This window comes from Psammomys obesus, unplaced genomic scaffold (assembly GCF_907164565.1).
Source record: "Psammomys obesus unplaced genomic scaffold, mPsaObe1.curated_primary_1811, whole genome shotgun sequence".
NCBI lineage: Eukaryota > Metazoa > Chordata > Mammalia > Rodentia > Muridae > Psammomys > Psammomys obesus.
Genome location: NW_026596109.1, coordinates 4,404,259 through 4,426,347, shown reverse-complemented (window position 1 = coordinate 4,426,347; position 22,089 = coordinate 4,404,259). Strand labels below are relative to the sequence as shown.

At 40.1% G+C, this 22,089-nt stretch overlaps 1 protein-coding gene and 1 pseudogene across 1 annotated transcript in view; one reads left to right on the top strand and one right to left on the bottom strand.

The window, feature by feature from the left end:
- The window catches only part of Jak1 (Janus kinase 1), a 119,476-nt gene that overhangs the window by 8,149 nt on the left and 89,238 nt on the right, over positions 1–22,089 (top strand). The window lies entirely within an intron of this gene.
- On the bottom strand, positions 14,072–14,414 carry LOC129692362 (40S ribosomal protein S20-like; annotated as a pseudogene).

The following is a 22,089-nucleotide window of genomic DNA, read 5'->3' as shown; positions in this document are numbered from 1 at the left end:
TTTTTTTTTTTTTTTTTTTTTTTTTTTTTTTTTTTTTTTTTTTTTTTAATGAGAAATGTGCTTTTATGTAAGTTCTGTAGAAGCTGTCCAAGATTTGGGAAGAACAGTAAAGGTGCTGTTTAGCTTTTGTTGATTCTATGTATGCAGCCAATGGTGGACTGCTGGCAGACCTGTTTGTAAAATCATGTCTTTAGAGTTGTGTCAAAATTAAACATTTTATAAAGGAGATAATGCTCCAAGGAGCTTTGCTGCCTAAAGATTTATAGGAATTTATAGGATTTGAAATGTGTGTTGTTTCTCATTCTCCAGTTTTTGCTTTGTGTGTATATCATATTTTCCTGAAGCAAGATCTACTCTAAATAGAAAATTACAGTCAGTCCCTTCTCCTAATTATGTGAATGTGCACCTACAGATGTGCGCATATTTCAAGTGTATTTAATTCTCAGTGATATTCTTGTTGGAGAGGTGGATTGAATTTAGGTGTTTGTAAAAACAACAAGCCAGGTACACCTGTAGTGTAACCTGTAGTTGTCATTCTTAACTCCAGAGAGTTTGAGTGGGCCCAGGCTGCTTGTGTCTCTGTCTCAAAAACAAACAAGCAAGCAAATAAAAACAACCTCCTCCTCGCCCCTTGGCGAGAGAAAGAAAAGGATAAAAAACCATGTGGTTAGAACAGCAGTCTTTATACATTTCTTTAAAGATTTGTTAATTTCTATGTTATATTTTTTGCTTCATGAATTTATGTGCAGTGTGTACATGCAGGAGCCTGCAGAGGCCAGATCGCATTGCAGGCTGTTGTGAGCCATCCTGTAGGCACTAAGAATTGAACCCAGGTCCTGTGAAGAGTAACTAGTGCTCTTACCTGTTGATCCATCTTTTCGGCCCTGTTCTTATCCATGTGCTTTAACAGCAACACACATGCAGCTGAATTTTAAGATTGAAAAAAGACAGAAGACCCCCAGTCTGTTCTGTAAAGGGCAGCGGGCAAAGGAGTCTCCACCTGAACTTGGGAAAGACTGCCTGGAGAGAGTTACATAATAAACTTAGATGTAATGCTTTCAGCTATATTGGATGATGGAGGCTGGTTCAAGTACACAAAGTATAAATAATAATTTGTGATGAATGCAACTATCATTTGTTTTTAATAACACTCTAAAGGGCTTAACGGTATTAGAACTGACAGCAGTTCACTGATTAACCATGATTATATCTGTGGGCTTGTTTGCATAGTTAATATAATTAATTTTCTCTGACCTTAGTGAGGCTATAATTTATAGTAATTTTTTTTCAATTAGTAGAATTTAAAATAGTCTTTCATGTTGGTAGGTTGCTGGCAGAGAGGCGTAGACAGACCTGTTTGTAAAATGATGTCTTTAGAGTTTGTGCTGGTGGTGTGTCTGGTGGTGATGTAGAAAGGAAGGGTCATAGGTTGAATGAGTTTGATCATAGACAGTAAAGTCCTCTTGCTGTGGCTTTAGGAAGTAGGCCACTTCTCATACACAAGCTGGCCAATATAAAGATGCTCTCAGCTTTTATACTTACTTCATGATTTAACAGCTCTGTGTGGAGCCTGGTATGTGAAAACAAAGTTGGCCTGACTATCCTTTAGGTGCCTTGCTACTAAAAAAGACAGCAGTTTAGCAGTTATACAAGTATTTGTGAGGTTTATGCTGAGTCAGAAGAGATGTCTAGTTGATTCTAAGACGAAGGGAGCTGGGTCTGTGCAGTAATTTTTTTTGTACAAGGTCTAACATGATGGAGGTTGTGCTAGGAGTTTTAAGACAGTTTCCACCTGTGAGGGTGGTTCAGTGGGTAAAGGGGCTTGCTGCCTGAGAACCTGAGTTTGATACCCAGAATTCACACGGTGGAAGGAGAGAATGGACTCCTGCAAGTTGTCCACTGACTTCCACATGTATTCATCTGTCTCTCTCTGTCTCACTCTGTCTCTCTCTTTCTCTCTTGTTGTGTGTGTTTGTGTTTAAAAAAAGAAAACGAAAGTGGAGTGTGACCGTGGAAGACGTCAGATGTCAACGTCTGGCCACCATGCACACACACGGACATTTGCACACACATGCAGGCACACATGCAAAATAAAGACTACTGGCTAGAAGAAACAGCATATGCAAAGGCTCCGAGGTAGGATGGACATCCTGTACTGTATACAGAGAGGAAGAGGAAGCTGGTTGTGAGCTAGATGGGCCCTTGATCATGCAGTGTGTTATGGTCCATGTTACTTTGGGCTTTCTAGAATGGTAGCAGAGGAAGTTGAAGGTTCTAAACTGTGATGGTATCATTGCTTGAAAAAAAATTAAAAGAAAAAATAGTTCCCACTTCTCACTGCTGCTCCTGGGGACCTCCTCTGTGTACTTCTATTAGTCTGCTGACAGATGTCTTGAAATCTTTCCTTTCCTCCACCCACTCGTTCTTTAACCCTTTGCAAACAGACTGCTATCTTCATACTCCAGATTGCTTCCTTGAGATCAGCAGCCGCCTTTCAGTCATGTATTGCCACCTTTTTTCTTTTGTGCCCTTGTTATGTAGAAGCTCCTTGTTGGCAGATGCCCCCAGTCCACTGTCATCTGATGTCTGAGGCACAGTGTCTGTTTTCCTCTTCTGACCGCTTCCCCTCCCCCAGTGAGTCTCCTCACTGTGCATGTGTTTTGTAAACCATGTAGACGTTCCATTTTTGCCTAGGCCCAGTTATTTTTCTTTTTCTCTTTCCCTCTCTTCTCTTTACTTTCCCAAACACTGGTTGAGCCATTTCACCTCTGTTCAAAGCACTGGGGACAAGAGGCATAGGCACTTTTGACAAGGGCTTGGATGCAAGCATGCTTATATGTTAAGCATGTCAGTAAATAATTTCAGTGTGACTTCAGATGTTAGAAAGCAGAGTAGAGCATATTAGTGAGGAAATAGAGAATGTGTAAGGGTAGGAAATGGGGTCATATCTCAGAGGAAATGATGATGTTTGAGCTAGGGCCTGGAAGGTGAGTGGAGAAGCAAGGGAGTGGAGAAGCAAGGAGATCTAGGGGAAGGTGATAGGAGGGGCGCAGAAGCAGTGCCTGCATTCTCACTCAGGATAATTCCTGTATCATGTTGGATCTCCTGGCCGGTGACTTACTGACACCTCATATTTGAGTGCAGCAAAACTGATGCCAGCTCTTTCTGTCCTGTTGCTGTACTGATGGACAGTTTCTCTGCTTTTCTTAGTACCTCAGATCTAGGGCCACACAGTCTGTGCTGGCTTTTACCTTTGTGGCATTCCAGCAAACACTGGGGCAATGTGTAAACCAGCATGTGACAGTCCAATGTTTCAGTTGTATGTGGACACTAATCTGTTTCTATTTGTCTTAAATATGAAAAGCCTGTTAGTTTCTGTCTATACAAAGAGGTGGCAGGCCAGATTTGGCCTTTGCTCAGGCTGATCTTTCCCTTCTCTTTTCGCCATCCTTTCCTAGCGACGTTCCTTCCTCCAGGATTGAACCTTTTCCCCAGCTGTGATTTACCAGCCCTCAGGGACTTAACAGCCTTCAGACTTTCCTTTTGCAGTTGGCTTTTCTTTTCTGGGCTGCTCACCTCTACTCTCTCTCTCCTCAGTCCAGACATCTTTCCTAGTCTGTCTTCCATGCAGACAGCAAATAATCTTCTTGAAGCTTGCTTGAGGTCATAGGATTTCTGGGGCTCCAAACTTTTGAAGTCCTGTGAGAAACAGCCCCAACTTTCCACATAGGTATGTTTTGCGATAACCTCAACTTCCCCCCCCCCCCCCGATAGGTTTTTATTGCCAAAGGTATTGAATTCTTGGACTCAAGGGATCCTCCTGACTCTGCTCTCCATTAGCTGCTCCCCATCCCACTGTACGCAGATTTTGGTTCTTTATAGACTTAATCTCTGTTGTATGGTCGCAGGTTGCTGAGGAAGGGAACTGCCTTATGCAAATACGTCTCTCCTTGAGGGGTTATAGAGACTTCACTGAATAAGTGCTAAACTCTGTGTAGGATCATAGCATACTGTATGAGGAAGTCCAAGCATGGGCATTTTACTGCAGGGAGTCTGGGCAAGTTCCGTCATTGAGTTTTGTATAAAGTGGTTCAATTTTGTGAAGGCTTACAAAGTATTTTGGAAGACTTTGGTTTTATCTTTGATTCTTTTGATGGCTTAAATAAATTTCAGGTAAAATATTAATATTCCTTCTGAGGAATTGATATGCTTTAGTTTTACTAACCAAAAAGAAAAAAAAATATGTTGTGTAATTGATTATACTTCCTTGCCAGTAAGCTCAAAGTTAAGTTATTGGCTTGTTTTTGATTGTTATATTTTTTTACAGTAATTTTTACATTAGTCTTTCTATTAGATTGTCAGATGTTAGATTCTCTTTATTTTTTTTCAGCTTTCATGTATATATCACATATGTGTGTGTGATATGTATTTGTGTGGATACATGTTTTTTTTTTGGCCTGTTTGTGTGTGTGTGTGTGTGTGTGTGTGTGATAGGGTGACATACATGGCCTGAGGTTGATGTTGAGGTATCTCAATCAACCCCAAACTTAGCTGTATGATAAGCCTTGATAGCTAGCCAGTTTGCTCTGGGAAGCTCCTGTCTCTGCCTTCCCAGGTTAGAATTATATATGGGCCATCATGCTCATCTGGCATATACGTGAGTTTCTGGGTATCTGGACTCCAGTCATCATGTATGGACAGAAAATGCTTTAAACACTGAGCCATCTCCCTAGGACGATGGAGCCTTCTTTTAATTAGTGGTTCTTTTGTGTATTTCTTTAATATTTACATAGGTATCTTCAGCTCTGTCTCCCTTCCTTGGGTGATGGAATTATAGGGCAGCATGTGCATTGGGGTCATGGCCTAGGTCATGGTAGGTGACTAAACTGGGGCTCTATAAGAGTTGGGCAGATGGTGCCGGCTTTCCTGGCTAGCACATGGTGCCGTTGTGGGCCATGGAACAGTTACTGAAATCAGTGCTTTGTTTGGCAATGTTATGACCATGAGAGATCAGAGGACAGCTGATGTTGGACTCTTCTTGCTTTTTTCCTTACTATCTTTTATCAGTGTCTAGGTAGCAAACAGATCAGAACAGAGCAGCTCTTCTCCCCGGGGAATTCTCCCCATGTCTAATCTCAGAGTCATGCTTCTTTCCACATACATGCTGCTAGAGCTCTTTCTTTCAAATTGGAAAGGAGGCAACAATTTAATCATGTCAGAATCTTGTGAGTACTCCGGGTGTGTCTGTCAGAGGTCATCCTTTGGAGGATGGAGCTGGGATTAGACAACGGGGAATTCCTGTTTCAGTGCACTGACTGGTGTAACAGTGTACCTGATGCCTCGACAAAACAGAAACAATGGGAAAGGGAGCTAAGTAATTTTTGTATCTTGGTTTCTGCCACCTGCAGTAAGATGGTGTTAAAGGATCAATATTTTGGGTGAAACAGGAGATAGGCAGGGCAGTGAGTGCTTGGCAGATCCTGTCTCCCAGGTCTGAGGCTTGTCTTGTCTTCCCAGCTGCAGAGAAAGGGAGCTTGAGGATAATGCTCTGATTAGGGAGTTCTCAGCCTGCCTCTGTGGGATTTATGCTTTGCATTTGTTATTTAATATTTGTAAGAGCCAGAGAGTAAGTTCTTGATGGAATTTTTTAGAGGTGTAAACAGACCACTAGCTTTTCACTGATAGGCATTGGTATTTAAAATTGAACCTGTGAAACATGTTCCTAAAGTTTATAAAGTAGTTTTAGGTTCTTGAAAATGTACATGATATGTGTTTGTAGTATTTGTTTGCCCTGAATGACTGGGCTCAGTTTGTTTCCTGAGTCGTTCAGCCTAAATGCCATGATGGGTACTGCTACCATTCTTGGTAGGACCCCTTTAACATACTCAGTTTTTGTTCCTGTCCCTGGCTCCCCCCCCCCCAATTTCTTTCTTTCCTTTTTCTTTTTCTTTTCTTCCTTCATTTTCTTACATCCTCCTCTTTCTGCCTTTTCTTGTTCTTTTCTGTTTTTTGTTTTTTTGGGGCATGCTATTTGGGTTTACTTAATTATCTTAAAATGAGTTCTGTATTTTGGTAAATTCTCATCTTCAATGTCAGGACTTGGGAGGCAGAGGCATGTGGCTCTCTGTGAGTTCAAGACAGCCAGAGCTACATGTTGTTGTTAATTTAATGATATTGTCTAATAATGCTTATTATTAGCCCTATAATTATTATAGCAGTATTATTTAACCCACTGTTACAATCAACAGGAGACACAGATACCTGATAGATTTTAGAATAGCCTTATTTCACCTGGCTCAGGGCAGATATTAATCCTCTAAACTACCTTTACCTCCCAGTTCTCTTCTCTGGCCAGTTGTTCTAATAATTTCTATCTGGGCTATCCTATCCATAATTCCATAAATACTTACTTATTCTCTCATCTGGGCCATTTCCTTCATCCATGCCGATTTGCCATGTGTCCTGTCTGTACTAACCCATCGTGGCTTCCTCTTCTTCCTCTACTGGTACCTGTGTCCTTTTCTTTCCTATGATCCTCCTGTTCTCAAAGCTCTCAAACCTTAGCCATGCCTACCTCCTTCTGCCCTGCCCAGGTTTAGGCCTTTTAATCAGCCAATTAGGAATAATTTCTTAGGCAAGGTTACAAACATTATTTTGAGGTATGTGAGTGTCTGCTCATAAAAGACGGCAAACAGAGCTTGGGTAGCAAATTAATGAACAATCAAATACGAAGCAGCAGACCATGCTGTTACAGCTACATAATAGAAAGACCCTCTCTTAAGAAAAAATTAGGAAGTGCCTTATTGTTTGGTGAGTGCCTCTTTCTCTGTGTTAAATACTTGGAGAGCAGTCATCTGTAAGATGGGTGTGTTGATATTTAGAGGTTCTGAGTTTTGCAGTGTATCAACAGTGAATCAAACAGACTGACCCTTCAAGTTCTGAGGTACCCCCTTTGAGATTCGGCATACCCTTCTAGCTTATGTTGTATTGGTTTTAAGATGATACCGTTACTCCTACTTTTCTAGCTGTAACTCAGTTTTCTTTGGCAGGGCAGAGAGATCTGGTATTTCAGATACTTAGTGTTAACTTGGTCTTTTGTATGTTGACTTGGAAACTTCACCATGTATACAGCAGTGTGTGTTGGGGCAAAATGTTCTCTAGTTTTCTGACAACCACTGAAGGATGAAGTTTCTGAAGACCAGTGCTGTATTTAAGCTAAAGACTGCAAGTATGTGTGTGTGTGTGTGTGTGTGTAAAAGTAAAAGTGTGGTTTTTCTATGCCTGCTCTAGCTCCCAAATCATGACACCGAGAACTAGTACATTTATTAACAAGCCTTAAGCACTATACAGCTGGGCAAATTCTCAGTTTTGCTGACCTGGCCTATTAGCCAGCCATGTGCCCCATTACCTGACAGCTTAGTCTCATCCTGGCTGCTTCTGCTCCATCTATGTCCTTATGGCGATTTTCTCAAGGTGACCTCTTACTGGCCATCTTTTCATGGCAACCTTCTTCTCTCTCTCTGCTCCTGGGACCCCCTCTCCTGGGATTTCAAGTTCTGCCTCAACTCTCCTGCCCAGCTGTTGGCTGTTCAGCTCTTTATTTAGATGATGGAGAACAGTTTTTACATAACATTGAGACAGGAGATGATAGTGACAATGCCCACATCTGGACTGCAACCAGATCTCTAGGATCAGAATTAAGCATCTGAATACACAGTGCACAAAACCATTCCCCAACATCTCCCTCTTTTAGTTAAATAAAAGGTTCTTTCTTTTATAATAATAAGTGATATACAATAAGAACAATTATGAAGACTATCAGGTAAGAATTACATTCACAATGTCCAGTTCATTTGTATTTGGAATATCTTGGAGAAAGTACTCTATTATCTGTCTTATCTTGGTGAGTTCAAAGGTCTGTACTTAAATCAGTTTTTATTATAACCATCTACCTGGACCTAAAAACATTTTTTAAATCCTAAACAACTTAAGCTTAATTGTGAGATTAGAGCTATCTAGTCTTGAATCCCATCAGAGACTTGAGAAGGATAACTATTACTTGAGTAGATGGGAAGTGCAGAACAAGCAGCTTCCAAAACTATAGAAATCACAGGGCTGCCTGGACAGTCACCCAAGATTCCTCAGCAACGTTGGGGCATCATCTTTTGCCTTATGGCCCATTATATGACAGACCTTTTTGTGAAGCAGGACTTATGAAGGACTGCCTACTTTGTCTTGGCAAAGCTTGACAGTCGACTTTCCTGCATGACCTGCTTGTTTAGCTTGGACAGCATGCTGTCTGCAGTTGAAGCATGAGCAGTTTCTTGCCCAGTGACTAGCTTGCCACAATTGAAGCAAACCCCATTGGAGGTTCTTTGATTCCCATCATCTTCTTTGAAGTAGAATGGGGTGCTGCCATGCCTCATGTCAAAAAGGCCTTTTATTAACAAAACATCTTCAAGTGCCATAATCTGTAGATCGCTGAGGTTTTTGAAGACCATCTATCTATAGTATATGTGAATAGTCAAACGTTGCTTATTTCTGTATATTTACTATCTGATTAACATTAAAAACATTTACAAGAGGCTAAGTAAAGCTTATTTTGTGATTAACTAAACTAGTATCTAATATGGTCATATTTGATTGACTATTAACTTGCATTTCTTAATTCTCCTAAACAGTTTGTAATAGCAGCTTTCAAGGATTAGAACTTCATTACATTTTTTAAATGAATTGCATAGGTAGAATTCCTTATATAAGAGTTGAAACATATATACAGTCTGTTATAACAAAAATAAGTTTTTAAGTTTGTATCAATATGCAAAGATCCATACCAATGTAAAATTTTTTGGCTTATGGAATCCTTTTTAATTTAAAAGTAGATTCAAAAATCTACCCTTTTATCTTATCATTTCATATCCCCCTTTTTTCTTTTCATCCCTTCTTTCCTTCCCCCCCCCCCCAGCATTAGATAGGAGAGAAAGAAAAGGAAATAGACCTCTGGATCTAACCTCTTTTACTTTGTCTCCTCTCTGACCAAGACCATTATCAAGTTGTGACCAATGGCTCTTTAATGATAACAAACATTCATCACCTACCAAATGACCAAAACCCACCCATCCCAGTTTTTGCTTCCTGTTGTCTATGGGCAGTGTTCTCTTTTGGGGGCCCCAAGAAAATTGGGATAAAGGCCAAGTCCTGGCAGAGCTAGCTATTTCATTTGCTATCCAGTTTCTGTGTGATGGAAAAAGTGCAGGGCTTAACTGAAGTTCTGGCTGGAGCAGTCTGGGATGCTGGAAGATCTAGCTAGCCATATAGAAGTGTTTTTGGATGTAGGTTTTTGACGAAACAGCTATTGAAGCAGTCTGAGGCTGAATCATCTTCTGGGCTACTTGTCTTCTTTGGTGTTTTATTCTTTTGCTCTGTAAACATATAAGCTTGTAAAGTTAATATACATTTCTGTGTTAATACATGTATGGAATATACAGTGTTCTCTGTTCTTTGAGCAAGAAAAGCATCTGTCTTTCCTTATAGATTCGTTTGGACTGTATAACCAAATAATACAAAATTTTAGCCATGTCATATGAAAGGATGACATGATAAGTCCTGAGGATTCTGTAGCCAACAAGATTTATTTGCTATGCAGAGACACTTCCTGATTTCTCAGGCAGGCTCAGAGCTGTTTACATGTAGAGGGATCAGCACTTTATGTTACTTTTTGTTGTTCTTCTTTGTTTCTTTCTTCATGTCTTCAGTCAGGAGGTCTCCTATAGTCAGTCTTTATTAATTTTAAAGGCATCCATAGCTTTGAAACAAAGGCAAAAACTCTTCCACAAGGTAACACACTTCTTGCTTTTCATTCTGAAGTTAAGACATCCTTAAAATAAACAGGTTGATTTTTGTTCAGCAGTTTTTTTTTCCCATGAAATGTCTCCCAGCAGCTGTAGTTTTTGCTCATTAGCATTTAAAAATTTCAAATTAATAAAGTATTATATAATCCGTTACTGTTTGCTAAGCATCTCTTAGTGCGATTAGATTTGTCTACTGTTGTGCTTGTTTTTTAAACTCTATTTTATTTGGAGTTCCTTAAAACTTCTCCCTTCCAACCCTCCAACCCTAGGTAGGAGAGAGAAGGTTAGTGGGGAGAAGGGATGCAAATCCCTTTACCTCTCCCTCTATTTAGGGTCAATGGGTTCTTTTAGGGCTCTACCAATTCTCCTTCAGCAGCAAAAGTAGCAAGCAGACTCCTCCAAGCCGATGCGCCCTGAAGTCTCCGTCTGTCTGCTTCAAACTGCCATAATATCAGTCTTTGTCTCTCCAAACTGCCATTTGCCACATACCGCACACCACACTTTCTCTTTCAGGGCTCTCCTGTTTCTATCTCTCAGAGGCCTAGACCACGCCCCTCTGCAAGTTGCTTGGGCAGACTGGCACCAGATGACAAAGATGGTGCTCCCCACAAGACAGCTATCAGCTGTGAACAAACTAAAGCCTGAACGAAAACTCCCACACTTGGGAGTAAAACAAAAATGTCATAACATAACTGAGTTTTTAAAGAATCCAAAAAAACTTCCACTATACTCTACAACTGCTTATCCTGTAGGATTGTGTGGTATGCCTATAATATGCTTTATGTTACCATATGTCAAAAAATGCTTCATTTTACTAGAGACATATGTTGGAGCATTGTGAGTTTTAATTTGTACAGGTATTCCCATAATAGCCAGAACTTTTTTAATTTTTATTTTTTATAGTAATTACAGTTTATTTACTTTGTATCCCAGCTGTAGCCTCCTCCTTCCTCCCCTCCCAATTCCACCCTCCTTACCTCATCTCCTTCTATGTCCCTCCCCAAATCCATGGATAGGGGAGGTCTTCCTCCCCTTATATCTGACCCTAGCTTATCCCATCTCATCCAGACTGGCTGCATTGTCCTCCTCTGTGGCCTGGCAAGGCTGCTCCCCCATGCAGGGGAGGCGATCAAAGAGCCTGCCACTGAGTTCATGTCAGAGACAGTCCCTGTTTTCCTTACTAGGGTACCCACTTGGATACTGAGCTGCCATGGGTTACATCTGAGCAGGGGGTTCTAGGTTATATCCATGAATGGTCCTTGGTTGGAGTCTCAGTCTCAGAAAAGACCTCTGTGCCCAGATATTTTGGTTCTTTTGCTATCCTTGTGGAGCTTCTGTCCTCTCCAGGTGTTACTATCTCCCCCTTCTTTTCTAAGATTCCTTGCACTCTGCCCAAAGGTTTTTTATGCAGCTTTATTCGTAATAACCAGAACCTGGAAACAACCCAGATGTCCCTCAATGGAGGAATGGATACAGAAATTGTGGTACGTTTACACAATAGAATAATACTCAGCAATTAAAAACAAGGAAATCATGAAATTTGCAGGCAAATGGTGGGAACTAGAAAAGATCACCCTGAATGAGGTATCCCGGAAACAAAAAGACACACACGGTATATACTCACTTATAAGTGGATATTAGACATATAACATAGGATAAACCTACAAAAATCTGAACACCTAAAGAAGGTGAGCTACAAGGAGGACCTTGGGTCAGATGATCAATCCTCACTCAGAAAGGCAAACGGGCCGGACATTGGAAGAAGGAGAAAATAGGAAACAGGATAGGAGCCTACCACGGAGGGCCTCTGAAAGACTCCACCCAGCATTGTATAAAAGCCAGAACTTCTAATAAGTGTGTTATTACAGAATCAGCCCTTTCAGAACTCCTGAAATCCTTGATTTCCTTGAAATCCTGAATATGTGTCTGTTGTTTGGTGCACATATTTTAATTTTCAAACTTTGCAAAATGAAACATACCCATTTGCCTAATTTTATTTCATTGGGTATCTTTAGGGTTACTTCCTGTGGATAATGGGGTCTCATTGTACACAAAACAAATAGGACAATTTCTTAAATTTCCTTGGCTTGTTGCAAAGTAATAGAAGAATCCCTATTCTAGCCTTGGCTGTAAACATGGTATTTTTAATGAAACTCTGAAGCTTCTAGCACATTTCGTATTAATAGCAGATTAATTTCATCATTACCTTGTGCTAAAGGGTCTGGTAGACTCTTACAGGATCTGATATGTGTTATAAACAGTGGATGATTTCTATTTCTGATCACTTGTTGTAGTTAAATAAAGAGTGAAGTTAATTCTGAATTATCCTGAATAAGTTCAGCAGTTTCTATATGCAGAGCAAGTGTTTCTGCATACAGGAGTCAGTAACTATATTAAGAGATTCAGGAAAATCATATAATACTGTAAGAATGGCACACAACTCTGGTTTTTGAACTGAATCATAAGGGCTTTGAGCTACTTTACTTGTTTTTTCTGACTTATAACCTGTCTTTCTTGATTTGTTTGCATCAGTATAGAATGTAGGGGTTCTGTAAATTTATGTCTCTTTTAATATATGAGGGAGAATCCAATTAGTTCTTTTTATAAACTGAAGTTGCTTGCTTTTAAGGTATTTGTTCTTAATTTCTCCAAAAAAATTACTGCAAGCTCTTTGCCAATGTTAATTTGCCCATAATGAGGCAATTTCAACATTAGTAAAAGGTACCACAATTTCTGCTGGGTCTATTCCTGCTTATTGACATGTCATTTTTCTTTTCAGAATCAATTCAGAAACTTTTTCTATATAGTTCTTTAATATTTTACTCTGTGGACTGAAAATAGCCATTCTAAGATAAAATATTCTCTTTGCATAAGAATTCCTATGGGAGAATGAGTAGAAGGCAAAAATAACTAAAATACAGTTTAGCTTTAAACCTAAATGGTCCACATGTGTTATCTTGTAATTTCTTTCTACCAGCTCTAATTCTCTCCTAGCCTCAGCTGATAATTTTCTTGGGCTGTTTAAGTCTTTATCACCTTGTAAGCTTAGAGATAAATTGGGCCTTAGCCAATTAATATCTCCCAACCATTTTTGAAAACCATTAAGAGTTCTTAATTGGTCTCTTCTGATTTGTACCTTCTATGGTAGAATTTTCTGCAGACCTATCTCATATCTTAGATAACTAATAAAATCTCCTCCATGTATTTTTTTTTTTTTCAGGAGTAATTTGTAATCCCCAGCAAGGGAAGGTTCTCTTTACTTCAATTCTTCTGCCCAGCTATTGGCTCTTCAGCTCTTTACTAACCAATCAGAGATGATGAGAGTAATTTTTTACACAGTATTGTGACAGGAGATTCTTCAATGATAATGATAGTGCCCACATTCAGACTGCAACCAGATCTCTGGGCACAGAAATCAGCATCTAAATACCCAGTGCACAAAACCATCCCCCAGTGTGTGTGTGTGTGTGTGTGTGTGTGTTTAGAGATGGCTCAGCTATTAAGAGCACAGGCTGCTCTTCCAGAGGACTCAGGTTCACTTCCCAGCACCCACATGACAGCTCATAACTGTCTGTAATTCCAGTTATAGGGGACCTGATACCTTTACAGAGATTAGCATGTAGACAAAACTACAATATACATAAAATAAAAATAAGTAAAAAAAATATCTATATATAAACTGCAAGTGTATTTGCATGTGCTGCTTGTCTTGGCACATTTTAAAGATTTGAATGTCAGACAACCTCTTGAAGGGAGGAGCAGGCCCTGTGGCTTCCAGGTGGGAGGGCTTTCAGGTTTGGGGTCCTGGTGATATCTTTTCTCCTTTTTCTTGATTTCGCTTCCTGCCACAGTGAGATTTTTCTTCAGAACCTTCTTGTCAAGAGCTGCTCCAGAATGATGAGTCCTGTCCCTCAGTGGTGTCATGTTCTGGAACACTCTTACTTTGTTCTCCCTGGGTGTTCTAGGTAGACAGTGGTTGATTGAACCTCAGTTGTATGTAGGAGTCAGACAGTAATCTGTGGTCATTTTGTTAACAGAATAACATGGCACAAAAGGCTTCTAGACAGCTGAACTCTACAAATGTCTACCATATCTTGACATGGTAGTTTAAAAATTTTAGAGACGAAATCGTGTTAAAACAAAACATAAAAATTGACATGCTAACTTTCTAAACTGTCTTATCACCTCCCCCATTAAGTCAATTTATTAAAATAGTTGACTTAGGCATCTGCAGTGGTGACTTTGCCCTCCACTCCTGGTTCAATACTTAGGGAAGTAATCTTAAGAGTCTCTGAAGGGCTATGTAAGTCGATGAGTTGCTTGTGGATTCTTATTTGGAAACGATCCCATGTCTTAGAACCTTCACCACAAGGTGTTTTCTTTTTTTAGTCTCAGTACATGCGCACTGGCCCTTTCACCTTCAGATTCTTTTCTTTGAGCCTCTGATCAAGTCGGCACGCACCTCTCCAGCGACTTCATGTAGTGGCTGGTGAATGTGATTCTAATTCAGTGAATCGCCACCTTGGGTTCCACTGGTGTGTTTCCAGTATTTTTAAAAGCCATGGCTGCAGCATGGCTTACTTACTGACTTGTTCCTCAGCAGGAACCAACAGCGGTCAGTGAGCATAATAGTAGACTGAACAGAGCTCAGCTGCACAGACCAACATGTCTCTGAACTCTTCTTTTCCTGAAAATGCAAACTCTGCATCTGCTAACTCAACAGTGACTGCACATTTCCCTCACCCCACCACACCCCAGCAGTCTGTCGAGTTCCTTATTGCACCTCATATAAATGGAACCAGACATACATATTAGTCATTTTATAAGTGGCATATTTTACTCAGATGTGAAGTATGTTCTCAGAGTGCGTCCATATTTTTATATATGAGAATTTCCTTCATTTTTAAGAATGAATACTATTCTACTGTGCATGTGTACCTTTTTTGTTGTTCATCTGCCTAGACAGGCATTTATGTTGCTTCCTCCTTAAAGCTGTTGTTAATGATGCTTCTATGAACATGGGTACAAATATATAAGACTTGTTTTCAACTGTTTTGTGAATTGACGGTCTTTTAGACAGTTCTAATTCAGACAATCCAAAGCTATGCTTATCTTTTCCCTTCAAAACTGTCCTTTCTCTTAACCCTCTATCACATTGTAGGGATGCACAGTGATGCTCCTTTGCTGTGTTTTGCCTCACCTTGCCACGGATACTGGTCACCAGATTTGGATTGCAATTCCTAATCATCGTGTCAGTTCACGAGTATGTTTCCTCTCAAGATGTTCCCTGAATGAAGTGTTTCACGGTCAATGAGTGGGAATTGCTGTGCGGTTGCTCCGTTATCTCTTACAATCTAGAAAGTATACAGATGTGCTCATAGCTTTAGAAGTCCTGCAGAGAAGAAGCCTATTTACACAACCATTTTCAAATCTGTCTGGTTATGGAACCATTATTTTAATTAACACACACTAATATGAAGGTTAAAATGCAGCTTGAGGTGTTCCTTTTTATGCTTCGTTCGTTTGTTCATTTCTTCCTTCCTTCCTTTGTTCACGTTATGTATTGATTTATATTGATTGATTGATTGCATTGGGAATGGAACCCTCAACATCCTATGAGCATTCCACCCTTGACCTTTCACCACACTTCTACCTTTTCTTATGCTTTTTCTCTTGTCGAGATTGTTGTACAAACCTGAAATCAGGGAGTTTCGATCCTTTTTCATTCTCTTTTTGGCAGTCAGTTGAATAACCACTTTAGGGAAGACAGACTTGACCCTGTATGATTATGCATCACGCGTTGCTCTGCAGGAGGTTGGATGTTGCTTCTGACTAGAAATGTCAAGTGCAGAGACGGTATTGTTAGGTGGGAAGCAGCTTGCACCTTAGTAACAACACTGTGAGGAGTAAGTTCTTTGACTTGTCTCAGTTTACTCATCTGCAAAATGGGGGAAAATAGTAGAAGCTACCTGGTAGGTTTGTTGAGAGAATTGAGTCCTGTGTTTAAAACAGTATCTGGTATATGTGTGTGTGCATTAACTCCCTCCTCCCATCTGCTTCCCTTCTCTCCCCCTCCTCTGACATCATTTTCTCTAATTAATGTTTCTGGTTTTCTGAAAGAGGGAAGTACAGAAAACAGAACATTTGCTTTATTTATTAAGTCTGAATTGTGAAAGTCTAGAAAACAGAGAATACTAGAGGGAACACTGGAAGGAATTGTGGTTGCAAGTGCCTGGATGATTTAGCGGGTTTTAATTTGTATTGGGGCTTCAGTATTTACTCCAGAAAGTCTCAGTCCTTCAGAATGTGAGTTTCAGTTGTAGCTCCAGGACCTGGGAGAAGTGATTATAAAGTCTTGCCAACCTCTATTTGCTCATTTGCAGAAATGGGGCCAGTTAGGCGCGCTGGGCCTAATTTGCAGTTGTGAATGAGAGTATGCAGAGTCTAGCCAGGGGAAGAAGCCCATGTGATCTCTTGTCAGTCCCAGTGCATCTTCCTTGTGGGTGGTAAATGTTCCTTTAAGGCCTACTCCTGTTGTTGATTTTTTGGTTTTGTGTTTGTTTTCTTTAATTTTAGATTGACTTTATGTATGAATATTTTGCCTATATCTGGTGTCTGTGAAGTTCAGAAAGGGTGTTAGAGCCCCAGGATCTAAGTTAAGGATGGTTGTGAGCCACCATGTGGGTGCTGAGAGCCAAACCCAGGTCCTCTGCTAGAGCAGCCAGTCTTTTAACCATGTTTTCGTATGACTATAAATAATTCTTTCCCAGTGTAGCACATTGCCGCTAATGGGTAAATTTGAGTTGTAACCCCAATATAACAGCTCTGTTAAAATTCAGTCTTTGAAAACAGTGCCTTCTTTGGCTCCAACTCCTTACCCTGAGCTTCACAGAAGGGCTCTTCAGCAGGCCCATCAATTCCCTGCAGTGCTTCAGGAATGTTTCTATGATCATTTTCCTAACTGCCAAGCAGGACTTTTGTTAGATTCCAGAGGATCTCCAGAAGCCAGAAATGTTCAAGAACCATTGCATTCTCCCTTGCCCATTTCTTGGAAGTTATGTCTATGACCAGAGCTTCCTTATACAGTAGGAATAAGAGCTATGCCAGTTTCCTTAAGAGTTCTTAGGTTTTACCACTGAGAAATAATTGCTCTTCAGGACTGGAAATGTAGCTTAGTTAGTAGCACAGTTAGTATGCTTGCCTAGCACACACGAAGATCAGGAATCCCTAACACTAGTGGGCACAGTGGCTCATGTCTAAAATCCCAGAATTTAAGAGATAAAGGCAGGAAGATCAAAAGTTCTAGCTACCTTTGGCTATATAGGAAGTTCAAGGCCAGTCTGAACTGGCACATGCCTTTAATCCCAGTGTTTGGGAGACAGGTGGATCTCTGTGAGTTTGAGGCCAGCCTGGTCTACATAGGGAGCTCCAGGCCAGCCAAGAATTGTACCTCTCTCTATATATTTTTTCCTTTCTCATCTCACTGTAAAAAAAAAAAAAAAAAAAAAAAAAAAAAATGAGGTAAATAAAGCCTTGAAAATATTCACCATGTTCACAAATTCCTAAATATTTGGTTAGTCATGAGGGAACATCTTCATTTTGACTTTTCACTTCTTGATTGTTTAATAAGATCGAGAAGAAAGAGTTTCTAGGGACGCTGTTGCATTGCTTCTCTAACGTGCATCCCTGGAGGGAACAGATAAAATTTTTCAGATACAAATTAGATAGATACAAATTACAGCAAATTCTTGGCTCCCTTAAGCCCTTAGGGATGAATTATTTTGGGAAAACTTAAGTTTTCTGGATGCTGAGAATTTATTCTTATAATAACCATATTTTTAAAACTTTGAGAAAGTAAGAAATTATATTTGCTTTTTTTTTTTTTTTTTGCAGGTCCTGTTTTATCCATCAGGTTCAGTTATGAACATAAGTGGTGGTGAGCTCTGTGCTCATGGGGACATATCTTAGCCACAGCAGGAAGACCACCCAGAACTGCTGAGCAGGAACAGCAAATCCCTCTACATGCACTTTATTTTTCAGGAAGTTTAGATTGAAAAACTACTTACATAACAAAAATTCCAGAATTGTGTGAGTGCTTTTTCACATGCATGCGTTCCTGCTCACATACTGAAGTGCATGTGTGGTTGACATATCCACATATACATGCACACACACACACAAACACACATGATATTTACTCCACCCTGAATACCTGTAGCGTAGAATTCTTTTGCTCTCTGTAGTTCCCTGTTAATTCCTTGTTTTCTCAAGTCTGGTGGTATGTGTATGTGTGGCACCTGTTCCTGAGGACCCTCATACTTGCTGTGTGTAGCCCCAGTGGGAAGGACTGCTGTTGACACAAGACAATTGGGAATATGCATAGTCTCTGAAGCCTTTTCTTTGGTGTGTGCTCTAAAGTGTGTACTTGCATGCTGGCATTTATTTAGAAAGGAGTATTATTGAATCACCTTGTTGGGGGCTAACTTTCATTTTTTTCTCTAGTTTCATCTTTGTTGCATTGTGACACGTGAACATTAAAGCTATAGAATACAATTTGGAACTGTGTGGTTTCTGTGAATTCATTTAAAGCCCTGTGTAGGAATTATATTTATGACCATGACTTTGTAAGTAACAACATGTATTTTGTGCCCAGATCCTGTTATGCCTGGTTTAATCTATGAACCGTTGTGCATTGGATGATATTATTCTCATTTACAGAAAAGGGAGTCAATGGAAAAATTAAGTACCTCATTCACTTTATAGATGAGTAATTCTTGCCCGACATGAAAACTCATGCTTTTTCATATGCGAACACACTACCTGCTAGTGTCAAACTGGTGATGCCAAACTTGTGCAGACAGCAAAGCCCCAGTAAACGTGGATGGAAGAGTGGAGTTCGGATACCTTTCCCTTTGCACTTTGCTCTTCCCAGCTGTGCACTCACCCTCCAGGTATGTGTTCAGGAACCACCTGGCTTCAGGGCTGACTGCAGCTAGAATAGTTTGTGCCATGGGTACCAGGTGCCTTTAGGGTAAAGTATATTATCAACTTTCAGGTAATAATTCTCTGAACACATGAGCCAGTAGAATTTCTAGAAAAAGAATGGCAGGCAGATTTTTTTTTTTTTTTATTCCTTGAGCAATCTAATTATTCAACACTAAATTAATAATAGCATTAAGAATGTGTATGCAGAGGCTTGTAGTTTTGGGGATTTTAGGAAGCCTATCTTGAGACTGATGCTGCTATCTCCTTCTACCTATGTTATATTCTATATGGACATACAATCTTGAGAAGAGAAACTTTAGGAAGCATTTTCTTCCTAGGTTTTACCAAATATATATATATGTTTGGTAAAAAAAAATATTTTTTTTTTTTTTTTTTTTTTTGCAGTGAGCTTGCAAGTTGGGAAACTTGCAAGTACATGGTTTTGTTTGGATAGTTTTCTCACTAGTTTTATTTAAATCTGAAATGTTTCTGAGCTTTATAGACAGTTCTGGAAATGGGGAATAAAGGAGATAGTATTGGTGTCAGGGGAATGGGAACAGTAAGATCAGATGGCATAGTATAGAGAAAGTCTGTTCTAAAATTAAACTTGAACATAAGGCAAAAATCTGTTAAGTTTTAAAGTCTTCAGGGTTATAAAAAAGAACTCATGATACTCAAGGTAGTGTCTGAACCATCCTTTAGAACTAGTTACTGCAACATTGAGGTATAACTGGAATAATGGCTGAAATACAGATAGGAGACTGTGATGTGATGTTTGTGGAAGGGATTTTCCTAGAAGCCAGAGATGCCACTGGGAGGTTGTGGCATTTCCCTGTGGTATGGTTTGTCCCTTGAATGCCTGTGAGCCTCTTGTGGGATGTAGGCTTTGGAGTTGTTGAAGTAACAGGTGGTGGCCAGGAACCAGCATGGCATATGATCATCTCCCCCAAATAGCCAAGGTTATTCAGGCTTCCTAAGACACTGAAACCAGGTTGGAATGGGAGGGTCAGCCCCAGACTGACACCTGTCCTTCTCTTTCTGCAGTGTGAGCCTCTCTAGTGTTCTGGATTTAGAATGTGCTGTGTTATGTGATTGCTCTTACCTATTAGGTTTATCCTTGTGAAACTTCCCTTTTCCTTCATAAAATGTCAAGTATTGACAATTTCATACAATTTAGTGTTGTCATGTTAGGAAGTCTTAAAAGGTGCAGTGGTGCATGCCTTTAATCTCAGCACTTAGGAAGGCAGAGTAGGTGGATCTCTATGAGTTTGAGGCCTGCCTGGTCTATAAAGTGAGTCCAGGACAGCCAGGGCTATATGAGAAACGCTGTCTTGAAAAAACAAAGAAAAAAAAACAATCAAAAAAATATTTATTAAAAGGTAGAGTAGCATTTTCCAAGGAAACTGACTCTACCTCTTTATTTGCATAGGAGATAGAGCACTCACATGTTAAATAGTATGTGACCTAATATCTTAATGGTCCTTTGGGTATGTTCTAGCATTTCCCATTCATTCATTCATTCATTCATTCATTCATTCATTCATTCATTCATCCATCCATCCATTCATCCACTCATTCATTCAGATATTTTCTTTTGACACCATGTACCTCAGTGTGCCCAGTGTGATGATTTGAATACATTTGCCCCATCCCCCATAGATTCATGTATTTGGATGCTTGGTCATAAGGAGTGACATTATTAGGAGGTATGGCCTTATTAGAGTAGGTGTGACCTTATTGGAGGAAGTGTGTCGTTGTATAGAAAAGCTTTGAGGTCTCCATGTTCAGGCTTTGGCCAGTATGGAATTGTATCCTTCTCCTGGCTGCCTTCAGATCAAGATGTAGAACTCTTGGCTCCTCCAGCACCATGTCCTCCTGCATGCTGTCACGCTTCCTTTCATGATGATAATGGACTAAACCTCTGAGTAAACCAGCCCCAGTAAAATATTATTCTTTATAGGAGTTGCCTTGGTCATAGTGTCTCTTCATAGCAATAAAAACCCTAACTAAGAAACCTAGGGTGGTCCCAGAACCACTCACTGTGTAGTTTAGGCTGACTTTGAACTTGAATTCCTCACAAGTGCTGGGATTACAGGTGTACACCACAATGACTTTTCAAAGATCACAGAGCTGTTTCTTACTCCCTGTCCAGCCTATAAGCTGTGTTGTTTCCAGCTCTTTTGTTTGGTCCCTTGTCTCTAGTTACACTTCTGTGAAGTCCTGGGGGTTCAGAGAGTGACATAGGTGCCTCATTTGACTGGATGGAAATATGCACCTACGTAAAAATTATATCATTAGGTATGTATGTATGTATGTATGTATGTATGTTGATATCCATGGGGAGGCCAGAGAAAGAGATTGGTTGTTTTCCTCTGTCGCTATCTGACTTAGTGCTTTAAGATAGGATCTTTCGCAGAGCCCTTTTAGCTAGGCTGGCCTAGCTGGCTCGTGAGTCCTTTGGATCTGCCTGTCTTTGTTCTCTAGTGTTGTAGTTATATGTACAGCCATGCCTGGTTTTTGTTTTTTGTTTGTTTGTTTGTTTTGTTTTGTTTTGTTTTGTTTCATTTGGGTTCTGGGTATTCAAAATCAGGTCCTTATGCATGCAGAGCAAGCACTATTTAGTGAGATACCTTTCAGCTCCTAATCTTTTAAGTATCTAGTATTTTTATTTAAATATCTAGCATAGTATATATGCTCCTGTAATTTTTGGTAGTGTGTAGTTAAGAGTAAAGGTAGCGATTTATTGAGCCTACTGGTAAAAATGGGTGTTCTTGCCTTGGAAGAGGAGGATTGCTGCTTTCTCTCTTTCTGTCTTCTGTGTGGTGGAGTTCTGTAATGTCCAGGATGGAAAGAAGGGAACTGAATCACCTCATGAGGAAACCTTGCATAGACATCACTCAACAGTCTCTTGCTTGCTGAATACCCTTTTGATACTTGTTAAGACCAGGCTTGTTGGGGGTTTCGTGAAACGAACAGGGTGAGAGGTGTCCTTGAGCCACCTGTTTGTGGGCAGCTGTTCTGGTACCCAGACTCAAAAGGAACTGTCTTAAGATGGTCCCTCTAGGTCCAGTCAGTTTTATTTGAACACCACTTTTTACTCTATCCCCAACCTCCCAATCTCAACCTCAAAGATACCTCAGGTATTGTCATGTCAGATCAGGAAATGCTGTATAGTCAGTGGCTGGCACTCTCAGCTGAGTTGGAAGGAAACACAGGCCGTTGGGGACTCGTCTAAGTAGGAGTTATGACCTTT